Genomic DNA, 8,651 nt, shown 5'->3' with positions numbered 1-8,651 from the left:
TCATATTAATTATGTTTTTTCAGGCCAATAGGTATCTGATTACGTTGATATATATAGCATTGGTTTTTGTTATACTGATTTAAATTGCTATAAGTTTTCAGAGTCGTAAAACTTTGTATTCCAGTATTGCTGCTAATTGATAAAGAATATCCTAGTTATTTACCATTGAGCCCTCATATATTATATACAACTGATATTAAAACCTAGCTTGAATGTGCAATATAGCTGTATGTAATGATCGATAAACGATTGTACCTCCAGCTATATATTTATATGCATCAGAATTTAGACTCTCTGTTAAGAACTCAACTGAGTACTACAACTTCAGCATTTGCTTGTATGAATGTTTTCTCTTACTTCATCATTACGTTCCAAAATAAGTGAAGAAAGTTTCTACGGACGATACTAAATTGATCCTATTCGGAATCTGAGTGAGACAAAGGCTGGCTGAGATGTCGTCGGTATTGACGGAGAGGCAACTTGGACACACCTAGCATATGTGCACTGGAAAGACGGACCCCCACGTGAAACTCAAGGACAGGTGACGAGACATGCTGTACTTAGACTCTGTGCACACTCAGACAAGCACCCGGAACGTTAGAGATCAGAAACCAAGGAAAAAGTCTCAAGCGCAGGTCCTCCGAAGCTCAAGTAAGATACTTTTTCCCTAGAAGAACAGTGTACGAAGGAAAAAAGAACTGTAGAAGATGAGTGCCAATGTACGCGTACCTGTTCAAGAGAGAGGACCTCTCTTTTTATATGACAATGCGTACCTTTGGATCTTAACCGATGTCAAAGAATGTCGGGTGTCAGGGCTTGTGAGGTGATGGAGGACACGCGGTGCCCTTTCATTAGTTGAAAGAAGGTTCCATTCTCAGGGAATGACCGACCACTGGAATATTCCCTGGCTGATGACAGTTATTCTCTGACAGGCAGTTACGATTCCCTGACATTGTTATCGCCTAGTGTTTTTTGTTCCGCCCGAGTTTAGCTACGGACAACTCAGGATGATCGTTCGAGTGTGTCACCTGACTCAAGTCTTGATGAGGGGGACGAGCTATGGCGAGGGTCCCATCTTTCACGCTTGGATCTCTAAAGGGCCGACCGGGAGTTGTCTTACTGAAAGTACCAGGCCTGACTATGTGACTCGAGCTGAGGAAACCCGATCAGTCGGGGCAAGTCAAGCATTACTCCAGGCTACATATTATGTCTCAGATCTGGGACCCTGATCTGTTTGTACCAGACCGGGAATTATGCGGTTGATGACGTTAGGCAGTCTAACTCCTTCTTTCCCTTCCTAACTGCTGACTGTCACGTCCCTTTGACTTCTGACTGCCACATCCCCTTGAATTTGGACTGTCCTTGACTACCACTATTATGCTTCCGCAAGTGCACGGATACGTCGTCGGTAATAAAAGATTATCGATCCCACGAGGACTGGTTATAAGCACTAGCGATTGTTCACGTAGAATTAGCTAAACTACCGTTGGTCGTAAGTTAACTATTTCTTAGGAAGAAAGGAAATGGGGAAGTAAATGTGAGAACTAGCAAAAGAGAGAAAGGTTAAATTGGCTTAGGAAGAGTTCTAGGAGTTCGGTTTCGTTGTGGTGAAACCTGATGTATCATGTTCTATCTTTTCCTCATTGTTAATCAACATGCATTTGCCGGAAGTTAAAGCTACTATCCTTAAGCACTAAACAGAGAAGATCCCTGTGAAATCCTATTATGGTTAACCCCTGTTACTAGGGTGCCTCAGTAGATCACAAGAATACAAATCTAATCGGTATCATTAGGGATAGAGATAGGGGTTTGGTTTGGTCTCGTACTTCCTTGTGGAGAAGTTGCCTCTCCTTTCAAGGGAGTATCCTAGATGTTTGTGAACGGGTTACCCCTGTCACTAGGGCCCCTCGGGTATACGATCTAAGATCCTCTCTTTATGAAATTAGCAATTCATACACAATCAACTAATATGACAAGGTAATCTCAACAATAAGTCTCATGCATATCAAATAGAAACAAGGCAAGCGAAATCATCCAATGAGTAAAGGCATAAACATGAGTCTTACATCAAACTCTATCTACAACTACTCCTCGATCATAGAACAAAGGATCTACTCCATAGACGCAGGAGAAAACCCGAAAGATATAATATAAGTAAGCATACAATCCTCAAACGAGAAGAGAGAAAGAGAAGAGATGCTTATCTAATAAAGTCGAGTAATCTTCAGATTCAATCCTTTGCTTCTGGAGTTGATGTGGTGATGAAGGTGATCTCGGATCGTTGAACGGAGGTCCGGGATAGCGTGAAACGACACCAAGGTAAATCTCTTCTGATGACTCGCCTCCTCCCCTCCGAGGAGAAGAGTTAAAAGTCTTTATATAGTCTAGGGCACGGGCGTCGCACGGCCCGTGCCACGGTCGTGCAAGATCCACACGGCCAAACTTTTCTTCTCTTCGGGTTAAGTGGCACGGTCGTGCCACATCTGCACGGCCATGTCTTGCTTTGGCTCGGGCTGCACTTCACGGTCGTGTGAGGTTCACACGGTCGTGTGGATCTTGGTTGCTGGTTATGAGGCACGACCGTGCAAGGTTACATGGCCGTGCTCTGCTTTCTCTCGGGGAATGGCCACACGACCGTGCAGGGTTACATGGTCGTGCTCTGCTCTCTGTTTGGAATGGCCACACGACCATGCACGGTTGTACGACCATGCTCTGCTTTGCTCCGGTGCATCGACAATCGTCATTTTCGCTCCAAAAGTTATCCCTGTCAACATAAAACCATACAAAGAGCAGATCTCCGATAAAAGAGTAATAAATACTGAATAAACGATAAGAGAGATGATCGTGGAAATAATATATACAAATAAAGCAAGTGAATATGCGTTAAAACATGCATAAACGATCACAACATCTACGCACATCACACCCCCAGACTTAAACTTTTGCTTGTCCTCAAGCAAAATACTGCAATCTATGTTTATGAGTTCTTATAGTGTATCATAATCTCTAGTGTACTCGCCTAACTCTATCAACTAGTTTCATTGATAAGCATGATTATGGAGTAACCTAAGTATGGCCTAAGCATAAGTTCTTTGTGCTCGGTGAAATAAGTAACTCAAACTCTTCAAGTTTCAATTTTCTGTCCTAGTCAAGTCGTCATACAATTGAGTTTCTAATGTTCCCGATAATAGGCACTTACCTGCCATACACTTGGTTCATTTTCCATAAATTACACAAGGTCTCAAAGGATACTATTTGGAATCAAGAGAAACATAATATTTATTTCCCCAGTAACCTAACTCATTCTCAAAGGGGTAAATTTTTAGTTTCCGCTCACGATAACTATTTTTTATCCCTTATTCAACTCTTTTTTTTTTGTGTTATAGAAGTGTAGCACTAATCACAAATGTCAGATGCATATGTTAGGATTTAGATTTTTTTAAATAAGATTCCATGATCCAAGGTTTTCCAGTAACCAAAATGTAACTAAGGAATCCCCATGGGAACAAAAGTACTAAGCAAATTGGATGAATCATAACTATTTCAAAATATTTCTATTATTCAAGCTTAAGTACTTAAGTGAAGTGAAAGTAAGATCCTTAAGGTTAGGCCAAGACTTATACTAAACTCCGTACAATACTTAGCTTATTTCATGCTACTAAAGATAGAGAAAGAAGGTACACCAAGCATACTAACACTATCTCTACAATACATGAACTAAGAAATTACACATGCTAGTTATTTTGTTATTGGACAAGTCAACAGAGGAAGTAGAAGGTTTGATGTTCTCAAATATGCCTCAAAACTTCAAAATAAAAATGATGAAAAACTACAAGTAGGAAAAGGAAGTGCAAATGAGATGCAAGAAATATGAAACAAAAAGAAATAAAAATGAAATGCAAGTAGATAAAGTAAACTAAATAAATTTACAGAAAGAAAAGAAAATGACTCGACTCGACTTAGGTTATGCAAACATAACACCCCCCCCCCCCAGACTTAGACTTTTCATCATCCCGATGAAATCAATACGGTGGCGGGGGAAGGGGATAAGGGGGTCCCTGATGTGTGCCGGAGGGAAATCTAGGCATACCAGGGAGATGGCCGATGTGCTGATGATATTGGTAAAGAGTGTCTACTTGTTGTCTAGTAATATCCATATCATCCATGAAATTCCTCATTCTTCCCTGTTAACCTCATAATCTTGAACAAATCCTGTTACCTGACTATGAAATCTCTAGTAAACTGAAAATGGTCATGTACCTCCCTAAACTTATCGTCGGACAACTTGAAATGACCCTCCAACAATTGTTGTTAGGTATTATGCTTCTCATGAAGCGAGTCTAAGGAGGCACGGAAATCAGAAAAATCAAATCTAGAAGGTCTTGTACCATAGGCAAAGGAATGCTTGACATGTCCGGATGGTTGTGGGAATCTTGATGATGCGAGCTCTTTGTGGTATTCAGTGTCTCCTATAAAGGAGGAGGGGGGGGGGGACAAACTCGGGGTCTGAATCGGTGAGGGGGGAGGGGGGACAAACTCGAGGTATGAATCGGTGAGAGGGGGGGGGGGCGAGACAAACTCGGGGTCTCACGAGGTTGCAAACTGAAGTGCGCTCGGGACAAGGAAGGGGTAATGGGAAACCATCGTTCTTAGGGAAAGCAACTCATTCTCGTCCCGACAAATCATCTTCATTACAAGACAAGAATCGATGTCGATCTTGTCATTACCATGAACGACCTCTAGCCTATCAAGCTCACAACCCAAATTTATTACTTTTTGGGTTATTAAACCGCCAAACACTATCATCCTTAGCTGCTCTCAGCAAGTTCTGTAGGTAATGAAATCCAGAATCAAAGTCTACTTTATTTAGCATCGCCCAAAGAAAATAAAGTTCCACTTTCTTAACCACCCCATCACTCTCACCTCGACCAAAGATTATTTTGCTCATCACACGGTGAAGGTATTTAAAGGTAGGGTTTTGCATGCGGGATACCTTAGCTCTAGAGGGCTCATAGGTGTTCTTTGATCCAGTAATTGACGTCCAAAATTCATTCCAATTAATAGCACTATCAAATCCACGGGCACCACTAGTAAGTAAACTAAAATAAATATTAAAATCACTAAACGTCTACCGAATTTTTTTGTTCATCAACCTAAAAGATATGGCCCCTATGTAGTCATCCTCAGAAGAAAATTTAACATCAATTGAGCTCAAAAATTCAAGGACTAGGTGGGGGTAAGTCGGTAAACGTGTGTACATAATGTCATTCCAATCTAATGAGCTAATCATCCAATCCACGTCATCTATAATCCCTAAAATATCCATGGTAGTGAGATTCATATATCTAGCGCACACAATTTTTCTAGTGACCAGAATATCATATCTAGCTTCATGTTCATGATTTCTAAAAATAATATTAAATTCATTTTCGTTACCTTCGTCGCATTTCACCCTTTTTCCTTTACCTTTGGAAGAAGAAGTCTTTCCTTTGCCTTTGTCTCCTCCTGGTGCATCTCCTTCGCAAGATCCACTACTTCCTCATCGGAGTCTCTTCAAGATTTGAGACATGATGTGCAAGGTGAACTTGAGGAACTTCTTGTGGGTGGAGATGGATCTTGAGGATAGAGGAGGGGAGAGAAAAAGAATAGGGAAATTGTTCCTCTCTTTCCGGATTTGGGGCTTAAAGAAATCCTACATCTAGATGTAGATCTTAGTAAAGATGAGTTTTAGGTGTAGGAATTGGAGGTTGATGAGGTATAGTGGGGAGGAAAAAGCTTTTGGGAGAGAAGGAGATGGGAATTAGGACTTTTTAGGGAAGTTGGCCGCGCACACGGGTAAGGCGCGACCGTGTCTTAAAGACACAGCCTGGTAGCTTGGGTCACCGCACAGTCATGCCGGTTGACACGGCCCCTTCTTTTCTCCGCTCGGACGAGATCGCACGGCCATGCTAGATCTACATGGCCCGTGCCCTCTTCCCCTTTGGTGACTTTGCACGACCGTGCCAGTTGGCACAGCCATGTATTATTCTTTCTCTGCACAGGCCACACGACCGTGCAGGGTTGCACGGCCAGTGGTATTTCTTCCTCTGTTAGCTTCACACGACCGTGTGGGGTCACATGACCGACTCTCTTACGCACGTAGTGTCTCGCCCTTCACTTTTTTGACTCCTCTGACACCCCCACGCCCATGAAACGATCACGGCCAACTCATGGAGGTTATGCACATCCTTCAAGCAAAGATCCGACAATAAAAAAAATACTTCATTGAACTAACTAAAAAAAATAGAACGACAAATTGAAAACGAATTAAAATGAAAACCCTTGGGTTGCCTCCGAAGAAGTGCTTATTTTAGGTCTTTATCTCGACCCCATATCAGTTAGTGTGGACTAAACCCATGGAAGCACGACTCTCCTCCTAGGGTTAATGCTCCAGTCTGCTCCTTCAGTTTTGCTCGTGTAGGACAGATGTACTTCTCTTTTCTTGTTGGAGGCGACCTCTCTTGGAAACTGCATTCCTCAGCTTTGTGTATATTCGTCTTGTTAGAATTTCCTTGAGAAAAGGAGATACAGTTAGGAGAATCAGATAAATCAAATTCTAACCTTTCTTTACCGATCTCCAAGGATAACTTGTGATTTTTCACATCAATGAGGGCTCCAGCGGTGGCGAGGAATGATCTTCCAAGGATAATTGGGATCTTGGGATCCTTCGCCATATCCAAGACAATAAAATCTGTGGGAATGATGCATCCGCCTACCTTTATTAGCACATCTTCCACTATACTCATTGGGTATCTACATAAATGGTCAGCCAATTGTAGTGTCATAGTAGTAAGTTTGATGTTCTGGAGTCCTAGCTTCTTACACAACAAGTATGGAAGTAGGCTGACACTCGCTTCCAAGTCGTAGAAAGCCTTCTGTATGAGCTCAGAGCCAATTTTACACGGTATAGAAAAGCTTCCTGGATCCTGGAGCTTTGGGGGAATATCTGCCATGAGTAGAGCGCTGCACTTCTCTGTCAATGCTACTGTCTCAAAATCGCCCTTCTATCTTCTGTTAGATAAAATACCTTTTAAAAATTTGGTGAACTTTGGCATTTGGTGCAGTGCGTCTATCAGAGGTACTTCAATGCAGATTTCTTTAATCTTCCTAAGGAATCAGTGGAACTCTTCATCCTTTTGGGATGTAATTAGTTTCTGGGGGAAAGAAATTGTCTGACTTTGTGGGGGAATTGGAAGAGACCTTTCAACCTTCTTGGTGATCTCCTCCCTGTCTTTGTTATGGACCAAATTAGGCATGAGAGGAGAGGGCTCTTCCTCTAAGTTAATTCCTTTCTGAGCAGTCATTTGGGGATCTCCCAAAGTTCGTCCGCTCCTCAGCTCAATGCGGTTGCAATGTTTTACCGGGTTCATGTTGGGCTTTTCTGGAAATACTCCCGGTGCTCTTGAAAAGGACTGGGCTATCTAGGCGATTTGACTGTCTTGCATCTTTTGATGCTTTTTAGAATTCTCCAATCTTTGATTCAATTGATTGATTGCATTCTTCATCTCTTTTTGCTCTAAGAGAGCTTCTTCAAGCATCTTTTTGATTCTGGATAGTTGTGAAGGTAACTGTTGTTGATAAGTCTGTTATCCAGGTGGGTAGCTTTATTGCCCTGGTTGGTAACTTTGTTTTGCTGGTCCTTGATCTTGATTGTCCCGGTAAAAAAATTTTGGGTGGTTCCTCCACCCAGGGTTGTATGTGTTGAAGTAGGGATTGTTTTGCTTTTGGTTATAACTGACTATCGCATCGCATTGCTCAAGTTGGTTCATTTGTGCTTGTATTGGTCCTAGGGGGCAAATATCTTGAGCATGATTCGAACTTCCGCAAGTTTTGCAAACACATACTATTGCATTGGTTGTGTTGTTCCCCATGGTCTCAAGCTTCTTGGTCAGAGCATCCAGCTTTGCAGACATGACCGTGACTGCATCTACGTCGAATTTTCCTGATGCCTTTATTGGATTCCCAGATAAAGAACCTCCATATCTTTCAATTGCCCACTGATGGTGGTTATGTGCCACATTTTCTATGATCTCTTCAGCTTTATCAAGGCTCTTGTTCATTAACGCTCCTCCTGCTGTAGAATCGAGGGACACCTTCATGTGGTAGTTGATTCCATTGTAGAACGTGTGTAGCACCAACCACTTCTCGAGGCCATGATGGGGGAATTGTCTCCGCATACTCTTGAATCTATCCCATGCTTCGAATAGCGATTCTGAATCTATCTGTTTGAAGCTTGCAATTAAATTCCTCATGTGTGCAGTTTTACTCGACGGGTAAAATTTGTCCAAAAATTTATGCTCACACTGATTCCAAGATGTTATGTTGTTTGCTGGTAGAGAATTAAGCCACTGTTTGGCTCTATCTTTCAGGGAAAATCCAAAAAGAAGTAACCTTACTGTTTCTGTAGGGACCCATTTACTTTTATAGTACGTAGATCTCATAGAAAAGCTCCAAGTGATTATTTGGATTGTCATGCGGTCCTCCTCCAAATTAATTTTGCTGGACCATGTGGATCACTGCAGGCTTGATTTTAAAATTGTTGGCTTCAATTAGTGGTCGAGTGATGTTAAACCGAAGCCCTCGTGCATAAGGTGCTATGTAATCCTTCAAAA

At 41.9% G+C, this 8,651-nt stretch overlaps 1 non-coding gene across 1 annotated transcript; it reads left to right on the top strand.

Annotated features, from left to right (window-relative positions):
* The first annotated feature begins 8,187 nt into the window (after positions 1 to 8,187).
* On the top strand, positions 8,188 to 8,295 carry LOC121998874. The gene has a single exon (XR_006116663.1). It is a non-coding gene; the product is annotated as a small nucleolar RNA R71 (small nucleolar RNA).
* The last annotated feature ends 356 nt before the right edge of the window (positions 8,296 to 8,651 follow it).

Source organism: Zingiber officinale, chromosome 6A (genome assembly GCF_018446385.1).
Source record: "Zingiber officinale cultivar Zhangliang chromosome 6A, Zo_v1.1, whole genome shotgun sequence".
Taxonomy (NCBI): Eukaryota; Viridiplantae; Streptophyta; class Magnoliopsida; order Zingiberales; family Zingiberaceae; genus Zingiber; species Zingiber officinale.
This window is presented reverse-complemented; position numbering and strand designations above follow the sequence as displayed.